The sequence below is a fragment of the Emydura macquarii genome, unplaced genomic scaffold, assembly GCF_026122565.2.
Source record: "Emydura macquarii macquarii isolate MOO-44397 ecotype Brisbane River unplaced genomic scaffold, CSIRO-AGI_Emac_v2 contig_1451, whole genome shotgun sequence".
Lineage (NCBI taxonomy): Eukaryota > Metazoa > Chordata > Testudines > Chelidae > Emydura > Emydura macquarii.
Window position 1 is genome coordinate 8848384 of NW_027131588.1, and position 23552 is coordinate 8871935.

The window sequence follows — 23552 nt, forward strand, 5'->3', positions numbered from 1 at the left end:
ATTATTCAAAAGGCAAGTCACTGTTTGCTACTGAGTATTTAAGTTCTGAAGGAGCAGGTCCATATGGAAATAACTTAGGTATATACACATGCACATATCTAGCTGCTCACGTGCCATGATTTCACTAGTTTTCTGTGGCCAGTTATCAAAAATATTTGTTTTAATAAGGATTTGCTTTCCCCATAGCTCTTCTTTTCTTCCTGCATTATCCTGCAGTGAAGTCATAATCCTGTTTATGAAGTCACAGTCATTTCCATTGCACACACGCTGTGTTATATTAAACACAGGACAATGGGCCTGGTTCTAGAACTGCTGACTCAATGGGAGACTCATAATAATAAGGATTAGTGTTTATGTAATGCTTTCCATCCCTAGGTCTCAGTGTTTTGCAAAGATGGGTAAATATTAATATTAATCTTCATTTTGCTGAAGGGAAAACTGAGGCACAGAAATGAAAAGACTTGCTTAAAATCACACATGGTGGAAGATAGCCCAAACCTCTTGAGTCCTAGCCCCCACATCACAGTCTTTCTTCTCGATCAAGAGGGACAGGCTATGAGCATTAAACATCTTATTCAAACAAAAGTCTCTAAAAGCTCAGTTAGGAGAATAAAACATTTTACTGGCAAAACTAACTTGCTTGTGCTATAAATGTTCTCTTGGTTCAAGTTTGTACTGGTTTGGAAGTCTGGACATGGAGCTATTCAAAAGTTTAAATTTAACCACCTGCGTGATTTGAAGGATTGGCACCTGAACTCTTGATCAAAAGGTTAAGGGCCCAGTCCTGCTCCTACTGCAGTTGGTGGAAGTAGACCAACGTTTTGCACAAACCTATTTTCTTTCAATTCACTCTTGTATTTAATCTCAGGAAGACTGTTCTCTGCAAACCCTAAAGGATGAAATGGGAAAGTCTCTTGTAGTTATTTTGCCAAAACATTTCTACAATTCACATTCATCCCTTCTGAAATATTGGAATGCTCTACAGGTATCCTGAATTGGAAACAATATCTTTACTATTCTTAGACATATTTTTAAATAAATGTCATCATAGAGCCTGATGACATAGTCCTCATCCAGCTACATCTTGGCAGAAGATGGTAATTTGTGTCTTTGCTAGGAAAAGGATTGCAGTGTACGCCAAGGGCAGGTTTACACTTAAAGCACTGCAACGGCACAGCCGTGCCGCTGTAGTGCTTCAGTAAAGATGCTACTACACTGACAGGGGAGGTAATCCACCTCTACAAGTGGTGGTAGCTATATCCACACCCCTGAGCGACATAATTATACTGATGTAAGTTTATATGTAGACCTGGCCCAAGTTAACCATGATGTATTTTCCTAATGTAGATGCACCCTTACACTTTGAAATAGAAGGTGATACTATGAAGGTGCAGTACTTCAGATAAAATTAAAAATGACTATCCCTTATGCAATGGCTGTTCAAACTGAAATGATAGTTCTCATTGCACTCTTTGAAATGATAGGGATAACCCGCTATGCACTGCCAAGTATTTCTTCTCTGAACAGATCAGCGTGCATACCCTAGGCTCAACTCGTGATATCAGCTCCATTTGTCTGCACCCATTGCACTACTGGTATCTCGTTCTTTGTAACACGCTCTGAGATCCCTAGTAAAATGTATAAACCAAGTTCTGTTCAAAATACATTTTACAACCAACTGCATATCCAGCTGGCTTATCAACACAGATCTGTAAAAAGAAATGTTGCAACCCTTTAGTGCCTTACATTCATACTGTATATAGTAGCTCTACTGATGTCACAGATGCTTACACTTCTAAAAGATCCATTATGGTCTCTGATGTCAGTAATCTATGTCTAAAGATTAAGGCTATGCACCCATTTGCTCTTGGTGAGGGTGTCAGACTTCCAGTCCCTGTATGCCTCTCCACAGTCAGAGCCACCATCTGGGAGGTTCCTATGCAGCCGCACAAGGGGTTGCTCTCCCTTTCTCCCCTTACTTAAGACCAGGCCAAGATAAAACCTAAAATTGAGATCAAGCATCCTCAAAGTTTGGGGAGGGAGGGCCTGGCTCAGGTCTTTCAGATGAAAGCCATCTCTAATTGTAATAATTTATTTTCCAGTAAAGATTTGCAGCAGATGCATATAATCTATATACTTCATGATAAAACCAAAACACAGTAACAAAAAAAATAGCTAGGAAACCGCTTAGGTGTCAGTTTACCTGTGTACAATGTACATGCATGATGAGAATAATGTAGGTGTAAAGTATGTAGATTGCACATCAAAGCATAGAGCTTAAAATCATAGCCAGTGGTGTTCTATGCTATAATAGTGACTTCTTTGAAAGAAGTAGTAAATGTGAATAAGGGCTAGTCTATGCTTAAAACTTACAGTGGCACAGCTGTTTCGGTGGAGCTGTGCTGCTGTAAGAGCGCTGTGTATCCGTGTCATGTCGACAGGAGAGAGCTCTCCTACCATCATAATAAAACCACCTAAACGAACGGCAGTAGCTATGTTGCTGACATAGAACCATGCACACAAGCGCTTATGCCGGCAAAACTTACATCACTGAGTGGTGCATTTTTTTCACACCCCTGAGTGACAGAAGTTTTGCCGGCATAATTGCTAGTGTAGACAAGGCCTTAATTACTGCAGTACTCTTCCCGAGGGCTACAGATGAAGTATGTCTGTGCATTTAGTGGTCTTTCTTGTCTGGAGCACAGTATACCTGTGCTTTCTAGCATGTACTAGTTCCATTATGTTTCTGGTGAAATTCAAATGTTGTTCTATCAAGCGGTCTTGCTTCAGTTACCTTCGCTTAGCTTTCTACTCGTGTTCTGCCTCAACAGTTGGGATCTGGGGTTCTTGAGGTAGAAGCCCTTAGATTTTAACTATCTTGGGGCTGGTGGCAGAACCTTCTTATTGAGATGCCTTTTGACTCGGGAATTTGCTCCCCATGCTGGTGTGAAGGAGCCTGAGTCTACTGCCCTTCAGGATGTGCTGCAGGGCCTGTATAGTTACAGAGGCTCTGCCCTGAGGTGGCCGTTTGAGAGTTGAGGGGGACTGAGTCAATGTCAACTAGAAGATTTAACTGCTTACTGCCTTTGTGTGTGTCCTTGAATTGGGTAGAGCCTGAAGGCTGTGATGGGCTCGCTTTGTGAAGCCCAGCAGTACATAATTTATCACTCAATAGTACAGTATTTCCAAGGGCATTTCAGCACCGCACACGCCCCGGTATTTCTTAGCCCCCTCGTGCTCCCTGTTTTGGAGCGGGGACTTGAAATTTAGCAGGTGGCCTTTTGTGGCAGGGATATGCCTTTTGCCATCCCTGTGAAAACCAAATTTGGCTAAATTATAAGCTTTTCAAAAAACGCAGTTGGTACATGCTCAGTGGAGACTTGCTAGAGAGCTTAGGAGCTAAATTCCCCCAAAGCGTCTGTCAGAACTGAGCATGATCCAGCCCAGGGCTGCAGGGCACTGCTGCGTATGACTTTCCCTACAACTGCAGTTCCAGGCAAAGGAATCGCAAACAGGGAGACTGTCAGTCCTCTGCTCTCAGTGCTCTCCCTGCTAATAGGCAGGCAGCATGGAGGAGGTGGCTGCCTGAATCAAATGCAAAGGGGACAAGAGTTGAACTTGTGGGGGAGGGGAGAAGGAAGTGGATTGGGACACGGAACCGGGGGGGGGTGCAAGGGAAAGACTGGGACTGGAGGTTGGTGTGGGGGAGGGAAACTTGAACTGGGACTGAGAGAGAGAAATGGGTGGGGGTGGAGACTGAGATTGGATGAGAAGCCAAGGGGAAACTGGAAACCACTGGGGTCAGGGACAGAGCTAATGAGGAGCCACGAGGTGTGGGGAGAACTGCAAATGACTGGGTAAGGAGACTGGGACTAGGACTAGGACGAGGATGAGGAGCCAGGAGGGAAAGAGACAGAACTGGGACAAGGACAGGATGAAAGGGATTGAGAAAAAGGTCAAACCTTGGGGGAACTGACAGAAGGATCTATGACCACTAGAGAAAAACTCCCTTCCAGAGCCTGGAAAGGAAACCATGATTCCTGAGTCAAATCATTCCTCAGCTGTCAGCAAATATCTGGGAAATCCACTGGCAAAATGTCTCTCATCCACTTCTAGTGCTGGACCACATCGAGAATGACAACCTACTACCGCTGTCAGTTACTTTGTTAGTTCAGGTGACAGAGGTCTTTGCAGTGGATCTAAAGATTTCACTGATGAACCATATGGTTGTCAATATGATCCCATCTAATGGAATGTGGGTGTTTAGTTTGCTTTTTTTAAAACCTAGTTTTGTTATAATTTCCTATGTTGAAAGAGCAGTGTTAAGGTTGTAAATGCAAAATAAAACTAAAACTGTAGCTGCGATAAAAAGTTGTTACGCTCTCGGATCTTGCATTAGAAATAGATACCTAGAACGATTAGGTTCATGCTTGTCTATAACCAGCAGTTTTTGCCCTCACCAGCATCTTAAAACTTGACTGGCAAAAAAAGTTTCATGTCTAAGATGATGCTTTTTGTTGAACAATTGTTCTAAAATAGCAATAATAACCTGTTTGTCTTTACTGATCATGTAATAAAGAGTTAGAGAGTTAAGCACTTTTTTTTTTTTTTTTGGTATCCTCACACTCCTTAGACAATCATGAGTATCTAACTAGAGAGAGCCTCCAAACAGGTTGCTGTTTCTTAGATATTGAACAAGGATCTGCATTCCATTAGAATTAATTTTTAAAATGTCAGGGAAGCATTTCTGTTGGTCTTGGCTTAAATAAAGTTTGTTAATAAAAAAAATGTAAATTATGAGCCAAATTGATCCAAATGTTCTTTTAAGGAAATACTGGAATTTTTCTCTAACATGCTCTTTGCAATTAGAAACAAGTAAAAACTTGTAATTTTCTTGTACTTTTATTAATAAATTGTTATGCTTAATTTCCCATTAATTAAATTGGTTAATTTTACAGCCTTTTATCAGTAAATATTGATCAGCTGCCTAGCAATCTAAATAGCAGCCACTTGTTCCATTTGGTATAATGTCGCTTTTAGATGACTGCAGGACAGCATTTTTAAGTGGGGTATCAGATTGATTTCTTAAGCTCAGTGAGAGAAAAGACAGCTCTGTGTGTGTATATAATAAAAAGCGGCTCACCAGGTGTGGAAAGGCCGGTCAAATCTTGTTGGGTAAGCTCCTTTGTTGAAAATCTGCCAGATAGAGATCTGCTTTTGTAAAATGCAGGGTACACCTGGATCATTCATCACACTGGTCTGCACAGTTTTATAGAGAAAAGTAAGTTACCAAAACTTCCAATTAAATAATGAGAAGCTTGCAACAAAAGACAGGAAATACATAGTTCAACTTAACACTCCAAACCCAACTTTATCCCTGTGTAGATCCACTGATTGCTTGAATTAGGCCCTTCATCCGTAGCTCACCATGGAGTGAGCATGAAAAGGCACAATGACATAAGTTACATACAAGATGAGAGTCAGCTTTAAATCTGAATGTCCTGCCTTTTCTTTGTTCATTACAGAAACAAAAGCCTTATGAAAGGTGAATCGGGTGGGTTAGGAAAAGCGACTCAGGCAGTGATCGAGGGATGGGGAAAGAGACTCAGAGGCTAGGGAACAACGCAGAAACAATGGAAGAGAGGGTGAGAAGGAAAACGGGAAAAGAGCAAAGGCATGAGGCAAACGAGGAAGAAAAGACATAAGATATGTAAAGAGAGACTAATGAGAGAGGGTGCCCTTCTGAAGCCCAGATACACGTGATTTTTTCAAGTCACATTTTTTTTTCCTGTTCAAAGGTTAGAACTGCATATTTAGATTGTGGTTTAAAACAATTAAATGTAAGAAATGAGAGGTAAGGTTAAAAGCCTAGCCCTGATTAGTGCCTTGTACCTTGTCTAGCCAATTGCATCTGTGCAAAGCAGCTGTCAAATGCTTCCACTGGGGGGAATGAGTGGAGAATTATCATTGGGGGTGTTTTGTGATGACTTGACACAAGATAATCTGATCCAGCAAAACACTTAAGCGCATGTTTAACTTCAAGCACATGAATAGTCCCATTGACTTCAGGTGGACTACTCACATGGTTAAAGTTAAATACATGCTTAAGTGCTTTGCTGATCAGAGCCTAAATAAGGTGCAAGGCAGTAGAGAATAAGCAACTCCTTATTTATAATCCTCTGATTAAAAGACCCTAAAGAAGCATTAAGTGTAAATTATTATTTAATTTACACACACACACACACACACTCTACTTCTTCCTAGATACTTCCTAGGGAATTTTATTAAGGATAATAGAATGCTGGGTGATCATACATGACCATGTCAGGTCACAAGCCAGCTCGCTTTTTGTTTTGTCTCCTAATTTTCTTATTTTCTCCCAGAGCAGTAGAGCAGATATGCTGTGGCCTACTGGAACTACTACAGCAGGAAAACATTTTGTGATGGTGTTTGGGGATATTTTGTATTTTTATTTTCCTATTATTGAATTTCAGCAAGGAAATAAAATTTTCCGCTAGAAGGAGAGCAGCTAATAAAACACATTAGACAATCAAACATAAATAAGCATAAATCTGTATGTGGTAGCTGGACAGTCTAGTCTTTTTTCCAGTAGTTATCATCTAGCTATGTTTCATATATATGTATAAAAAATAAAAGAACATTACGTTTACAAACAGTTAAAAGTGAGGAAATGCCAACATTAAGTTGCGGTCAAATTCTCAGAAATGCTTAAGGTTGGCCTTCCTCTACTCCCATTGAAGTCAGTAGGCGTTTGCTGAGTGCTTTTGAAATTCCACCCTTGAATTTTTTTAGAGATCTGTGTGTCCTCGTCCCAGTCTTCCCCTTCTGCCTACCACTTTAAAACAAAGTAGACAAAGAGCCAAGTCCATAGTTTGTGCAGTGCACCCATCTGACACAAAATCCTGCCCTGCATATCTGCCCACACATCAACTTTTAATTCTTAGGTTAGTCGGCCACTTTTTATTCACCCACTCAAATTTCCTTCCAGCAATCCTGATGAGTCATTGGTCATTCAACCTATGCCAGTGTGAGCACCTCACTTGAATACCCGTGGAAAAATGGCCTTTTGGAAAACCCACTAAAGGGAAGATTTGTAAGTACTTTCTAAATGAAGTGGCGAGAGCACAGGGTCCTTTTCCTTTTAGCAAATAAGGGATTTTTTTTTCCTTAAGGCTATCCTAATCTTTTCCCCCAGTGATTTTGCCTTTCAGTTCTTGGCTAAATCCATGAACTATGGTATATCTTGTTCTATCCAGGCCAAAAATGCTATTTATCTGACATAATCTCACAGACTGTATTTCTCTTAATGTGTACTTCTCTCAAAATCAAACCATAAACCTGATGCAGAGACAACACCTGAGATACTCACACCATGCATGTACAATACGGTGTTTCCTTTAGTTCAGTGGTTTTCTTTATGACGGGGACTACAAAATATACAAAGCTCCTTTCTGGCTGCAGGCTTTTTACACATCTAATAGCTTTTGACAGAAAGCTATAGCTTGTTAATTGCAAATGATTTTGCTTATGCATGCTAGTAACAAGACAAACCAGTTGTACAGAATTCCCTCCTCTGATTTATATCAAATGCTTGTAAATATGGTAGTCTAAAGTCGCTTCAACCTGTGGTTCATGGAGCCCTGGGGATTCACAGACTATGTCTGAGGGGTCCACCAAAGGTTATCATTCCATAAAACCGTGGTTTTCAGCCAGTGGTCCACGGACCCCTGGGCGTCTGCAGACTATGTCTAAAATTTCCAAAGGAATCTACACCTCCATTCAAAATTTTTTAGAGGTCCACAAATGAAAAAAGGTTGACAACCACAGAAAAAGTTAAACAGATCATGCCGCAATCAAGAATGTTCATGAACAAATCTAGTCTCATTAAACTAGAGAACGGAAGGTGATAATTTTTGGAGAGGAATGGTTGCCCAGTGTTAACCTGTAGAACTTGCTAAAAGACTTGCTAAATAATTCACTTCCATTTGTGTTTTTACTGGTATAAAACACAATCAGTCACAGACCCACTGGTTAAATCTGGAGAAGGTGAGAGGTATATGCTACTTTCTCTCTGGTTCCAACTATTGTCTGAAAATTCTCTGAAGTCAATAAAATGTAAACGTGCTTACATGCTTTTGTAGGTCAAAGTTAACAAACGTTATATAACAAAGTTAATTAACAAGAACTCTACACTGGGGGTTTCAGCTGCTAGTTTAGTTGCATCAGGAAAAGCCCATGTAAAAGCACTGTGAATTGTGATTTGCACCTCTGCAATTTATCTCAGTTTGAAGCCAGATTAAACTACATAGGTGTAAATTGCAGTGTGGTCCTTGTGATTTGCACCTCTGCAATTTATCTCAGTTTGAAGCCAGATTAAACTACATAGGTGTAAATTGCAGTGTGGTCCAGTGGATTGGGCACTGGACTGGGAGTCAGGAGATGTAGGTTATGTTCCCATATCTTTCACTAACTTTAGATAAATTGCTTTGCTCTGTGCCTCCCATGTTTTGTCTATTTAGATTATAAACTCTTTGCGGCTTTACTTGTGTATACAGCACCTAGCCCAAGGGGGCTTGATCTAGTTGGGAGCCTGTAGACACTACCTTAATATAAATAATAATAGCAGCTTTGCCTGTCTACATTAGGGGTTTCTAACACTAGCAGATGAAGGGCCAAGCCATCAGCTCATTGTGTAAATTGGCTGAAGATCTGGCCTCAAATAGTTTCAGAGAGAAGTTTGATTATTAAATTAAAAGTGTCTCTCTAATTATTGTTTCCTTCTCAAACTCAAATGGTTAAATTCATCTCCAGATGGAGGATTAGGAAGGAATCATCCTCCTCCCCCCATGAATAATAATGCTAGTGACTTTCATAAGGCTTGTCTTTCACGTGAGTATTGAATAAAGATTGTCTGCTAAGATCTAGTGACCATGATCAGTTTCTGGTGCCTGTGTGGCTGAGAGCATTGGGCCCACCTCACTCTTTTCCATCATGGATGCAGTGCAGACTATCTCAAAAGAAACCCCTGGGAAAGGATAAGTAAATTTTCCTTCCTTGTCTTTGCAGACATGACAGAATCCTTGACTAACTGCTACCAAAATTCACTTTTCTTTTTTTGTGGAAGGATGCAGTCTGTACCAGAGACAATGCATAAGGTATTTTAACAGTGCTGATAGAATTGCTTTGTTGTTTAGCACATTTCTAATTTTGGCCCTAGCAACACACTTTTTCGCATTATTTAGAACTAAAGGAATGTGTTGCTCCTATTTTTACCTGGTATAAATAAAACATTTAGATTCAGAAAAATATGCTCACCTGTGCAACCTGTCATTGCAGGAGAGTCAGAAGTATGAGAGACTACAGTGCTTTTTTACTCCCCGAGGAGACTGGGGAGCCAGGAGCTTCCAAGCAGCTGGGCTCCTGGGGGGAGCCGGGAACCCAGGGTACAGCCTGGCTCTAGCTGGAGCCCCACTTACCCTGGTTTTCCTGTCAATTTCTGGAGCCGTGAAATTGACAAAAATGACAGCCAACAGCCAATATAAGTAACCCACAGTGTCTACACAGAGGCTGGGTTACCCTGACTACACGGCTACGCCTCTGATGGAGGTGGAGTTATTATGTCAGTCTAGTGGGGTCTTACATCAGTAGGACCAAGGCTGTAGTGTGTACACTGACATAATTAGGTCAGCGTAAGCTGACTTGTGTTGACCTAACTATAGTGTAGACCAGGCCTTAGTGTTCTCTTTTTTTTTTTTGTCTCATGAAGGTAGAAATAAATCTGCTCTCCACTAGTTAGTTAACCAACATCTGTCAGTACTGTAAAAGGGTTAAAACTTTAGCTAAAGTTCTAGATGTAACCCTTTAAATGCCTCTTTAGCTCATTTAAAATATTTTGCAATAATAACTAAATGGTCGTTTAGCTGCTTATCATGCTTTCACTTTCCTGTCCTAGACATCTGGTTTTTCATACTGAAGAGACCAGCGTAAAGAAGGCAATTTACCTTTCAGATGAAGTGTCTGGGCCCCATTGTGAAATCTTTAGTGAGACCTAGATTGTGACTTGCACTACATCCCCACAAAAGGGAGTAAGAATCTCTAGATGGGTGTAGGCACGCAGGAGAAAGTGGGGCTGGGTGCTTGCTTTCTCTCCCCTCTGGAGCAAGCGGGCAGGGAGGGAGCAGGCAGGGACAGAGAATAGGTGGAGTCTTGGTTCCAATCTCGCTACTTGCTGGCCAGCAGAGCTGAGTCAGCATGCAGCAGGGCGTGGGGGTAGGGTGGCATGGGGGTGCAGTAATTGTCAGGTGCTATTGGCCAGCAGGCAGTTACTACCCCCTAGAGCGAAAAGGAAGCAGGGGAAGCAAGGTGACTCAGAGTTGTGTCTGAGTCACAGTGCCGCTCAGGGCTACTTCTGGAGTGATTCGGTTTATGTATCACCTCTTTCTCAGGGCTATGTCTGAAGTCTCAATCTAGCTATTAATCACTGGACTCATACAGGAGTTCTTTCTGAATAGAGACGGAAAAGACTAATGGAATCAGAACATAGTAAAATTACTGCTGTATTTTACTAATCTACTGACTTCTCTCAGGGTCCAAATAACCCCATCACAAGAATAACTAAAACCAAATCAGTGGCAAAGCAATGTTAACCGCTCTAGCTCTTCCGCTTTTAATTGTTGCGTAATGCGTGTAAAACTAAATCTGCCATACAAGTTAAAACGAGCCCCTGGAAGCACCGATGTTGCAGGTCAGGACTGAGCAAGCACTAGCAGAGTTGTGTAGAAAGGCTGCCCACACTATACCTGGCTCCAGTACATATTATAAGCACTTCTATGAACAGGTGGTGTGATGACTCCACGTGCTGCATGCCCACCGATTTGTTAGTTGGTAGATAGCCCCTACACCTGCAGCATCATGGAACAAGAAGCCCTCCCTCTCTGTATCTAGTATAATAAGGCCATCATGAGGGTCTTGTCCACAACTGAAATTTGATGCTTCCTAAATTGTTGCTTCAATATGCGTGAGAAAGTAGTAGTGCAAGAAACTATGATGATTAATACCAAAGAAGTGCATAATAGGAATAGTATGGGTGATTTAGGAATAATGAAATCACCTATTACAGTTTTGGAGTCTGAGACTATTTGGGTTCATTAGAGGTCCCTTCCATCCCACATATTCTGTGTAGGAGGACAGATAAGAATGGCCATCCGGGGTCAGACCAATGGTCCATCTAGCCCAGTATCCTGTCTTCTGACAGTGGCCAATGCAAAGTACTTGAGGGGAAGGATCAGAACAGGTAATCATCAAGTGATCCATCCCCTGTCGCCCATTCCCAGCTTCTAACAAACAGAGGCTAGGGATACTTCAGAGCATAGTTTTGCATCCCTGCCCATCCTGGTTAATAGCCATTGATGGACCTATCCTCCATGAACTTAACTAGTTCTCTTTTGAACCCTGTTATAGTCTTGGCCTTCACAACATCCCCTAGCAAGGAGTTCCACAGGTTGACTGTGTTTGTTCATTTTAAACCTGCTGCTTACTAATTTCAATTGGTGACCCCTCGTTCTTGTGTTATGAGAAGGAGTAAATAACACTTCCTTATTTACTTTCTCCACACGAGTCATGATTTTATAGACCTCTATCATATCACCCCTTAGTCGTTTCTTTTTCAAGCTGAAAAGTCCCAGTCTTATTAATCTCTCCTCATATACACAGCTTAATGGTTAACAAAAATACATTTAAATATATATTTTTCTGTGCACATTTATCCGTGGAGGTTTGACTGACTCAGGCTTATATGTTGATCTGAAATACAATCTTAAATATGTTCCTGCCTCTGCACACTGTTAGGCAGTGAGATGAAAAGCCCAGGCCAGGTCTACATTAGAAAAAGTGTCCTGGTATAGTTATACTTATCTAGCTGTACTGGCAGACCCTACTAGTATAGATGTGCTCCTGCCAGGAAGAGTGCTTTTGTCGGTATTGCTTATAACAGTTACCTGAGCAGAATAAACAATACAGGCACAATGATATGCCAATATAACTGTGTCTACACGACGGCTTTTGCGGGCATGGAAATGTCATTAAATAAATAACACCCCAACTGACAACCCTAGTCTGGCAAAAGTTTCTATTGTAGACACTCAAGAATGCTGCTAGGCAGGATAAGAAAAGTCCTCTACGTCCGCTCTCCAAAAGACCACCACCACTCTCAGAAACAGTCATCAGATGCCACCAGTAGCTTAGTACTGGAACCTTAAATTCAAAGATTATCAGGGGCTGAGTATCCTCAGCTGTCATTGGCATCAGGAGGCACTCAGGACATTGCAGGATTGATCCCCAGTGGTGGTCGCACTTCAGCCGTGGGAGAAGCGATTCCTTTATGTGAACAGACAGACCTACAGATGGTGCAAGCTCACTGGGGGCACTAATCAGGAATATTTTACGGTCCCCCTTTATCTCACCACCCACTAAAAATATTAATTTCATTATTTCCATAAACCAAAAACTATACCAGTGCAGCACACACTAATACACTCGTTTAAAAAATCACAGTAAATAAGATAAGACAAATGGTATTTTGAGGGTAAGACTAAATTGGGGCCTCCTTAAACTGCTTGGGTCCTAAGCAATTGCTTAGTCTGTTTACACCTAGTACCACGTCTGGACAGGTCTCCCCCAATCTTGCATTGGAATTTGCTCATGCAGCCCCCTGCATACATGCAGAATTCCACTGAAGTCAATGGGTCTCCACCTGGGTAAAAGGTCTGTGCCAGCACATTCTGATGCAAAATTGATGGTATGGTTTGTAAAGTGACAGTCTGTATCCCCTTTTTCAAGACAATGATACATTTTGTACAAACTATGCCTTTTAAGGTATCCTGTGAAAGCTCACGATTTGCCTATCATTATTGTCCTGGTAAAATGTGTGTGGCAACAATGTATGTAAAGGTATAAGAGTCTGTTGTATGATGTTACTAAGATATATTCTAAATCTGGGGAAGCAGCCACAAACCAGTTCCTCTGAGACAAAAGGCAAACTGATGCCTCAGCCAGGTGTCAACAAAATCAAATGGGTTGTCACTTGATTAAATGGCCATTCTTTGGCAGGAAAAAGGGTATGAGTGAGAAATTTTTATCTTGGCAAAGAAACAACTGGAGATTCCTGTCCCCACAGACTTTCTGTCTCCTGAACCCCAGCTGGAGATGATTCTTAAAGAAAAGAAAAAGGTATAAAAATGGGGAACAGACACCCCAAATTGTTCCTTCCTTTCTCTCTACCCACAGCAGCCACAACACCCAAGGAACAAAGGAACAGCTTTGGACTGAGGGAGAGATCCTGTCTGAAAGGAATTCATCCAGTAAGACTGTTGAAGCATGTGGTGAGAGAGACTTTTGCTTTGAATCCACTTAGCTTGTTAAGTTAGGCATTATTTGCATTTTACTTTTGTTTTCTTGTAACCAAGTCTGACTTTTATGACTCATTACTTGTAATCACTTAAAATCTTTCTGTGGTTAAAAAACTTGTTTTATTATTTTATCTACACCAGCGTGCGTAGATTGAAGTGTCTGAGAAACTCCATTTGAGATAACAGGATTTGTGCATACCATTTTCTATTAATAAAATGACAGACTTTATATGAGCTTGTGTTGTCTAAGAAAGGGCTGAGCAGTACAAGACACACATTTCTGGGGAAAGTCTTCGACTGGGAATTTGCTAGTGTTGCTCTGCAATGTAATTTAAGAGTGGTTGGCCATACCACTAATACCATGTAGCCGAGAGCAGTTTATAGGCTGGAGGCTGTGTGAGCAGCCAGGAGTGGTTGCTTTCACAGGAGAGCAGTGTAAAAGGCACCCCAGGCTGGAGAATTGAGGGGACAGAGCTGTTCAACAGTCCAGATTGTACCTTGGGTAATGTCACAGGGCTTCTATGTGAAAAGTGCTATATTATTTACTTGTTCTTAATCAAACTTAGTTATTATTGTGCCCAACACAAGAAAACTCAATTATCTAGTTGTGTTTTGGTTCGCCCCTTACTCATCCGGGACTGGTAAAGCACAGGATCTTTTCTAATATGTTTCCTTTCTAGCTTCCAGGCCGCAGTGTTATTGAGCAATTAATAACATTTAGTAATATTCAACATTAGTAGCTCTGTCTTTAGTGGGAGGGTGAGTTTTCCTCAACTTTACATCTGGACACATGAAGCTCTTGAGTGTGCTGCTTATCTCACCCCCCCCCCCGCCCCCCGAGAATTTGCCATGATACCAGCAGATCTGAAAAAGATATTTCAAATCTGACCCAGGTGCCTGATCCTGTGCAGTGCTGAGTGCCCTTACTTTCCATTTGAGTCAATCAAATGGTCCAAGAAAACAATGGGATCTCAGCTCCACTTTCTGTGAGTTTGCAGTCAATGGAAGTTAAGAATGCTCAGCATCTTTTGGGATTGAGTAATAGCAGTTATTTCTAAAGCACAGCTAAAGATGAGTTAATAAGTAAGGTACATGCATGGTTTTGTTCATAGCAGAATACACAAAATAATCATGTGTATTTTCTTTTTGCTCTCTGGTCCTCAGTGCTACAAGAATACATAGTCTGTTCTCCCTTTGGCATGTGTATATAAGTCCAATCAGTCTTAACGTAAGTTCTGCATGAGTATGGAGGGGGTGAACGAATATCTAAAGTTTTTACACAGTCCAATGTAGAGAGACTCCTAACCTCAACATCTACATGAGTTGTCATTTTGACTTGACTGTGGCTTTTCTGAAATATTTTGTTTGATAGGAACCTGCTTGCTTTGAACTAGCCATAGCATAAGCAATTCAAAGTCCTGGTGTGGTGCTCAGGACAATTATATCTTTACAGCATCTTTTGGTAAATACATAATAATAATACTTAGCACTGAACTAGTGCTTTTCATCTTCAAAGCATTTTACAAACATTTACTGACTAATCTGCACACCGATCTAAAACAGGTAAATGTTGTTATCATCAGCATTTAACACATGGAGAAACTGAGGGAGAGCGTCTGTGGCCCACGGCTACAAAGGAAATCAGTGTCAAAAATGACATTAGAACTCTGGAGTTCCTGCTTCCTAGGGGTGCACACTGACCATTAGACCACACCTCGAAACCGGTTTTGCAATGTGGTGGATTAGCCTGTTTGTGAACAGAGATTAATCTTTGTTCCCATAGCTATTTACATATTCTTTACATATACATTGTACAGCTGCGTAGCTTCCCCCCAACACACACACACACACAGATGTGCATGGGCAAGATTTCAGAAGTGATTAGTGATTTTGGAGGGCTCAGTGTTGGAGACCCCAGTTGGAGACCCCTTACAAGGCCTGATTTTCAGAGTTCTGAGCAACATATTGGGTATGTACTGGACACACACATTCATTGTAAAATGATCTAAGCTCTTGATTCTCATTTACACTAAGCCTTTTTACACTTTAGATTTAACCACGGAAAGGGTTTTTAAATGGGTGTAAATATAATTTACTCCCACTTCAATGCCCCTTTGCACTGCCAGAGAGATGTAAAGTAGCCTTAGTGTAAGTGAAAATCAGGTTCTTAGCATCCTAAAATTACAATTTAAATAATGAAAATGTTAGTCATTTGCCAAACCTTTCCCACCTCCTCACCCTTGAATATTGGGGAGAAATAGAGAAAAAAGCACTTGTGTATTTCTTCCACTTTTGTAAAACTGACATGAGATTTCATTGGAAGACTCTTCCTTATTCTTATTCAGATAAATTGATTTACATTCCATCAGTTACAATATGAAGAACAAAGAGCACCCTCTGGGAAAAATGCAAGGGTATAATTTTGTTTCAAGTGGTTCTGTGATGTCATAAATAAAACATTGAACTGAAATTATAACTTCTTTAGTAATCCCATAAATGGTGTTTTTTGATAATATATGGTTGTCCTGAAACAAAAATGTTGCTTTCATATTTTTGAACTGCCCGCTCCTAATTTAACATGGCTGCTGTAGAGAGCTGACTACATCTTCAAAACACAGCTGTGTGACAGGTGAAGCAGCCCACAGAGATAAATGTTAGGTGTAGAACTTCAAGATTACAACCTGCTGATGAACTGTCATTGAATGAGATTCCATTTCCTACTCCTGACAGCATTTTAATTTTTACCTATTTAAAGCAGAGTTACCAAAAACATTTTCCTACTAGAAACAGATGCAGTAGATGCACATTTTAAAATATTTAATTCATAAATTAGTATTGTTACTCATGGCTGAGTAAACAAAAGAGTCCTCTGAAATCTCATAAATTTGTATATTATGAGCCTGATTCTTAGCTGGTATAAATTGAGGCTGATTTACTCCACCTGAGAATCTGAATCTATGTAATAATTGAGTTAAATTAATGGAAAGAAAAGATGAATGAAAGGTCCATACAAAACAACAGGATCTCAACTCCATCTCACTTTCTGAGTGATTTTTAAAATATGAGCCAGATCCTGGTCTCAATTATATTTGTATAAATTTGCAGTAACTCCACTGAATTCATTTGGTGTCAGTCCAGAGTTGCTCCATTGTTGGATGTACACTGATGCAACTGAAAGCTGAATCAGTTCTGTAGAACATATGGGGTAACTATTTTTCATTCATTTTGCAAAATATACTTGTCTCTCAGTCAAAGCAAATGTAATATATTTATTTCTCCCCAATATAGAACAATGTGTTGCATACATTATACATATGTCATTTAAGTGTCAGTCTATGTTTTACATCATCATACATCAAACAAGCAAATCACACATTAATCACACCATTCAATACAGAATCTGACATAGGTCTAGGGAATGTATTTCCTCTGTGAAAGAAACTCAGGTGCTTTCCTCACAAATTTTGGATCATCCAAAAATGAGAGGAGGCATACTCTGCCTCAACCAGTGCTATGAAGGAAACACTACAAATTGAAAATTATGGAGTTTCCTGACTCTCATTGGATTATTTTCAAGATTTGATACAGCATCAGTGACTGTGCAACTAAACAAGAAAGCAGTAATTCAAACTCAGTCTTATAAAAGTACTGTAATTGTAGTAAAGATTTTGTTGATCTGTAATGTGAACCAAAAAAGAAATGTAAATTTTGGTATTATTACAGTTTCTCTTAAAAACTGTTCAATAAAACTGCTAACATACATATAGTCACCGTTTTACATTTAAAAGTGCTTGGTATTAGTTTTCATGAAGATCAGTATTTCAGCGGTTTTTGTAGCTCTGGCTGTGAGTGTCCACCCACTCTCTGGAATGTATCAAAAGAGTAGCTCAGCAATGCTGGGATACTTTGTCATATGGATGCATTAATTAACTGTTTGAGGTGTGTACAACTCATCTTCTCAGCTGGTGTATTTTTTACCTATAATCCTTCTCCAATACAGACAATATCTTTTACTACTGAAACATTGTGTGTAGAGTTTTCCGATCATCATGACATGCTCAGGTTTACACAAGAAATATGCAGAGCTGCACTCTGCAGGAAAGCCGATATCCCTTTGGACAATATTAATGTTACCAAAGGAAATAATCTTGTTCAGATTAAGTCAGTGGGAATTTTGCCACTGACTTGAAATGGGAGCAGGATGAGAACCTTAACTGGTATATTCATTGCTTAGACATCACGGTGACAGGTATGTTTGAAATATCTAAAATAGATTACAGTAAAAGGTAAGCGTTCACATTCACGAAAAAAGAGTGTGTGTGTGTGCACAATCTAAAAATGAATACTGCAGTACAACTACATATTTTTCTGTGAATAATTAAACACTGATAATTCTACCCTAAGCATTTTTGCTAGATGATTTATAACCAGATTCCATTCAATAAGGGATAACGGTAAATCTGAATACTATCTTTTATAGCACACACTTTGAATTCAGATGTCACTGGTGAATGAGAAAAATCCCATTGCTTTCATTTACCAAATGCAGTATTGTGACTGCAGCATTGAAAAAAGAGCTAGAGTTTAGCTTTACTAGACTCAACTATTTTTCATTTTAACTCATTTCAGGTGACCTAAAATCCAGACTACATAAATACAATCCAGTTTGTACTCAAATGAAAAGTTCAGCAATATCTATTGTGCACTTACTAGCTCTAAACAAAAATCTGTAACACAGATGGAAGACAAAAGGAAATACAGTGCTGGAAAGCATACAAAAAGCAACTTCCAGCTGAAACAAGTCTACTATTGTCTTGGTCAGAAGGAAGTTCCTTTTTGCCTTCTTTTAGGCTTGGTCTACACTTACCCAGCAATTCAGCAGCAGTCGATGGGAGTTATGCAAGCTACGCAGGGTAGTTTGCGTAACTCCCGTCGACTGCTTTGCTCCCCTTCTGTGCGCCGTCTTCACTGCAGTTCCCGTCAACGCAGTGCTAGGCCACTTGAGGGGGTGGATTAACAGCGTCGACTTCTGGATCAATTGAGAGGGTCTTCAGGTTGATCTGACGGCAGCAACTTTGCCGCTGTCAGTGTAGATGTACGCTTGGAAGGGTTCTTGCTATATGAACTGTAAGGGCCTGGCTCCAATTCTCAGCTGTAGTACTGTACAGGACACACATAGTGAGTCCAGTAACTGGATGGAGGACTCTTCTAAGTGGCCATGTTCACTTCACTGTTATTTATTAACTTATATTTAGTACTTTTATATAGTTTGGCCACCAACTGGTAGTTGTGAGCACTGCATCTCTGGAATGTTGGTGCCTGCATTCTGTAATCTAGGATAGGTGAGAATGAATGAATGAATTAATGTAATAATTAGATGTTTTTGTATTAAACTATACCTGCATGAAATATCACTCAAAATGAGATGACTATGTTAAAAAAGTACAAGAGAGACAATTACTTTTTCAATAAAATAACTTAATTAACAAAATTGCCAAATTTTCCAAAGCAGTTAATAGAAATGACTAGTTCTGACTAATAATTATTAAATAAACATTTTTCCTATAGTAACTATTTAGTAACTAAATACTATAAACAGTGTATAATAGACAAAGATCAGAAGGAATTAACAAGAAAGCACTGTCTTTTCAATAGGAAGAGTAGGGAAAACTAATTTATTTTTATGTGGACCACTGTTAATGATGAATATCCATTTCTTTAGGCTCTAGGTGTGAGATGTGACACTGAGAATTTCTGCCTACACTTTTAGGTTTGTGAAAATAAAAAAAAAAAAATACAAGAAAGGAAAAAAAGAATTACAACCAATAACCAATTAACAGGTAGCATTTCCTTATTCAAATCACTGAAAGTGGTATTAAGCCTGGAGAGAAGTATTCAATGTATTTCTTTAATTATAAAGAAAACAAGGACTTGGAAAATCACAGATTTTTTTTTAAGTTGTCAAAATGTGCTGAAGCCTGTTCTCAGGATTTTTCTTGGTAATTCTAAGGCCAGCCTTTATTTAAACTGCATTGATCATTTAAAGTAGAGGTAGTCGATGCTTTTGAATGGATTCCAAATCTTTTTATTTATTTATCATCATTTTTATTATTATTATTTTCTCTGGAGTCTGGACCTTGGCTGTATCCTGACCAAGAAATTTGGACCTTGACAAAAAATAACTGACTACCCCTGATCTAAAGCAACTGCTCTTTTACCTGATAACAGATCTCTTCAACTAAACCCCAGTAACTAATATCAGATTATGGACTCTTATAGCCTAGAGATATGGAGTATTTTTATACATTTTTTGTGGGATGCGGGTGTTGGTGGGCTTTTCAGTTGATCTGAGATTGAGACACTCTCTGGTGAGGGAGGGAGGAGGGGTCTAACCATTTAGTATATTTTGCTTTTCATCTTCATTTCACAGAATCATCTAAACAGGTTCAGACTTCTCAACTCTCTTTAGCAGGTTACCTCTTCTTCCCTCCCTCTCCCCACCTCTAGCCTTTTGATGGATGATGTCTGGAAGTGAAGGATTTTTTAGGGAGGGCAAGCTTGAGACCAGAATGTCTCCAAGAATGTGTTAGGAGATTGATGAGAGATTGAGGGTTACTTCTTGAACAGTCTAAAAAACATAGACACTTTTACACTGTAAAGCATTTAGCATTTTTAGTTGATACTTACAAATTGAAGCAAATTTACTGTTTCTCCTTATTATCTTACCCAGAGACCTGTGGAAAACTATTCATTGAAACTGTGGCATAGTTCTGAAATGGGTAACGGAACTGTGGAGTGGAGAAGCGCTGCGCCAAATGAGGCGTCCATCGCAGAATCACACACGAAGCATAATGAGAAGAAAAGGTGTGTTCCAAACTCCATATGGCCACCTTACATATGTCCGCCAGGGGCACGTTGTGGAGCGCAGCTGTAGCTGATGCTTGCGCTCTCGTGGATTGGGCCCATATCTCACCAGGTGGGGACCATCCTGACAATTGATAGCAGAGCATAATGCACCCTGAGACCCACTTCAAGATTCTCTGGGTGGAGAAGGCCTATCCTTTAATTCTCTTCACTATGGCAACAAACAGCCTGGGAGACTTCTGGAATGGCTTCATCCTTGTAGGTAAAAGGCCAGGGCCCTACGTACATCGAAGGAGTGGAGCTGCCATTCCTCATTTGAGGTGTGCAGTTTAGGAAAGAGAGTGGGTAGATTAGATGTATGGGTTGGTTGAGGTGGAAGCAAGAAACCACTTTGGGTAGAAATTTGGGATGCAGGCGCAGTGAAATTTTGTCCTTCTGGAATGGGGTGAAAGGAAGGTTTGCCATCACGGCCCCCTGTTCACCAGCTCTCCTTGCAAAGGTAACAGCAACCAGGAAGGCAACCTTCATGGAAAAAAGGGAAAGAGAGCAGGAGCTCAGAGGTTCAAAGGGAGAGTTCATTAATGACATAAGGACTAGGCTGAGGTCCCACTAGGGAGCAATAGGCTGAATGGACAGGTACTCAGCAAGATACTTAAACGTGAGTACCCTCATTGACTTCAGTGGGACTATTCTCATGCTTATATGTTTAAGTAGCTTGCTAACTTGGGGTCCAAATGTGTTACACTATTTCACAGTCTGCCCAAGGGTAATCCACTCTGTATGTTTTCAAAATATTGTGCAGCCAGTTTGAGGCTATTTTAATGGCCTGAGCCCTGCCCGGATACAAAATTTGTATCCGCATCCAATCCGCAATCTGCAAAAATGGTCTGCGGATATAAAGAGGACATCCGCAGATTTGCCGGGCTCTACTAATGGCACTGTTAGCAAAATATAGATTAGGACACAGCCACTAATGCTGCTATTCTCAACAAAAATATTCAGGAATTTCTGGTCTGACTGCCCACTTTGGGTGAGCAAAAATTCTCATAAAAAAGCTGTTATACATGTGAAGAGTTCTGATCCAAATGTATAACAAAACAGGAAATTACTCCAACAGCTGATCTGCATTTTATTCTCCAAATAATTCCAGCTTTTGTTCTTTTTGTAAATGTGTCTAAGTACCCATATGCTTATCCAACCCAAACTTTTCAATGTCTGTAAAAGGGGAAGGGTTAGTAATACGTAGTGATTTAGAGGCCCTCTGCTGATTTTTATAAGTACTGTGGCCAGTTACAATATGTGAGCTCAATTAGCACTATGATTCAGTGATCTAGAAACACTGCCTTAGGGGTATCTTTGTGTGTGTGTCAGAAGGGAGAGTGATATTCTGTTTCCAATGGCATTTTACCCTTGTCTTGGTTTTAATACTGTAAAATCTGTCAAATAAACAATATACATGTATGTCAGATGACATGTTGGTCTGGGTGAAGCCCAAATGTTTAAGGCATGTTCTCTATCTGGTGCTGTATTTTAGGGATGCAACTAAGACAAAAATTTGCACTCCTGGGACCAAATTCTGCCTTTAGATTCTCATGTTTACCTTTTATTGATTTCAGTAGGAGTTGCTCTACTGTATGGATGAAATCCATTCTACCCTTATAAATCCCAGGTGATCAAATCTAGAGTGATAGTGCACAGAAGTGTTAGGGAGGTGAGGACCACCCTGTAAACCATAGCCAGGGATTGGGGCTGCTGTACATCTACTCTTCCAATTTATCAACAAGAATAGCAAACAGACCCTTGGTGGCAGCTGAGCAGGGTGCTGGGGCCCCTGGATCTAAACACGGATTCTGTGGGTACCACTCCCTTGGGTCAAACTGCTTTATGGCATTCTATTTTTGCCTATGGAATCCCAGCGTGGAGACGCTTTCTGCAACACATAGGGTTGCATAGGCACCAGTACCTTCATCCTCTGTGCTGCACCTACTGCGGGCTTACATAGTGCAAAGGGACTTACCCTGGCCACCACACCAGGGTGAATGTCACCCATGAGCATATCTGTGGACAAAATTTGTTCCATGATGTCTGGGATCATTCTATTCAGAAAAGAAAATGGCACTTGGAATTAAAAAACTGATTCCTTATTCTGAAATCTTTTCCTGTAAACCGCATCATGTCTGTGCATCTTCATTTACTGAGTCCCATAGTAGTGCATGATGCTGTCAAAATACAGAGGAAGGTACAGTAACCTCCTCAAGGAATTCTCTACAGTTAATATGAAACTACTGACTTTTATATTGATTACTGAAGTATACTTCTAGGGTTAGATCTTTCCAAGTTCTGATATAGTAAACTGTACTTTCCTTCTCTTTCTCTCAGTCACTCATGCAGTGTTTTCATATCAATAGCATGGAAATATGCTGCCACCTACCGGATAGTGATTGCCATCTATTTACAGTTTGGCAATAGTTAACTTTAAAAATATTTTTCTCACTGTATATCATAAACTCTTGTTACTTTGAAATGGAGATATGTTTCCTGGTGAAAATGTTTTTCTCCACCAGATTAAATGGGAGTTTTCCCACTGACTTCAATGGAGCCAGAATTTCATTCTTAATGTTTCTCTTATCCTCAACACTATTTATTTTATTTTTGCTTACAGGCAGCCCTGCTTTCGATGCAGTTTGGTACCTGGATCATTTTTTGTTTTTAGATGGCGCCCATTGACTTTTTCATATTTGATATGAACTTCTATGAACAGATCTTCCTGCCTAATAAACAGATTGTGTTTGGTGTGCAGTTTCTGCTACTTTGTATCCTGTAAACTACAGTTAATCAATCCTTTATCGATTTCCCTGCTCTTTCTTCTTAATTCCACTTTCTCTTGTGAACATCAGCATTTCCTTGGCTTGTTCTGCGTACTGCAGCATTAATAGTAACGCTGTGAAAAATCTATCCTTCAGCATGTGTCCCCAAAGGGAGAGGAACAACACGTCCCAGGTAATAACGGATAACTGTTTCATGCTTTCCCCCCTTTGACTAGAACACATTTGTTCAGGACAATATTGTTTCTCTCCTGGAAAATATGCAGTGTTGTCAACGATCACAGTCACCGGTCTTGTGATAGTGCTTTTGTGAACGCTGGGTACTGAAATTAGGTTGTTATGTGAGAATCTCACCTTTTTTTTTTTTTTTAACAGTAAGTTTCTAGCCTTCCTAGTGATGAAGAGAAGCTTGAAAACGTGAACCCTAAACACCCCA

At 40.2% G+C, this 23552-nt stretch overlaps 1 long non-coding RNA gene across 1 annotated transcript in view; it reads left to right on the forward strand.

Annotated features, from left to right (window-relative positions):
• LOC137156385 (uncharacterized) overlaps window positions 1-23287 on the forward strand; it is an 86437-nt gene extending 63150 nt beyond the window's left edge. Inside the window, exons 3-5 of the long non-coding RNA XR_010920749.1 lie at window positions 13306-13400; window positions 20158-20291; window positions 22954-23287. This is a non-coding gene — a long non-coding RNA (uncharacterized lncRNA). The remainder of the gene's footprint in view (window positions 1-13305; window positions 13401-20157; window positions 20292-22953) is intronic.
• Window positions 23288-23552: the final 265 nt, after the last annotated feature.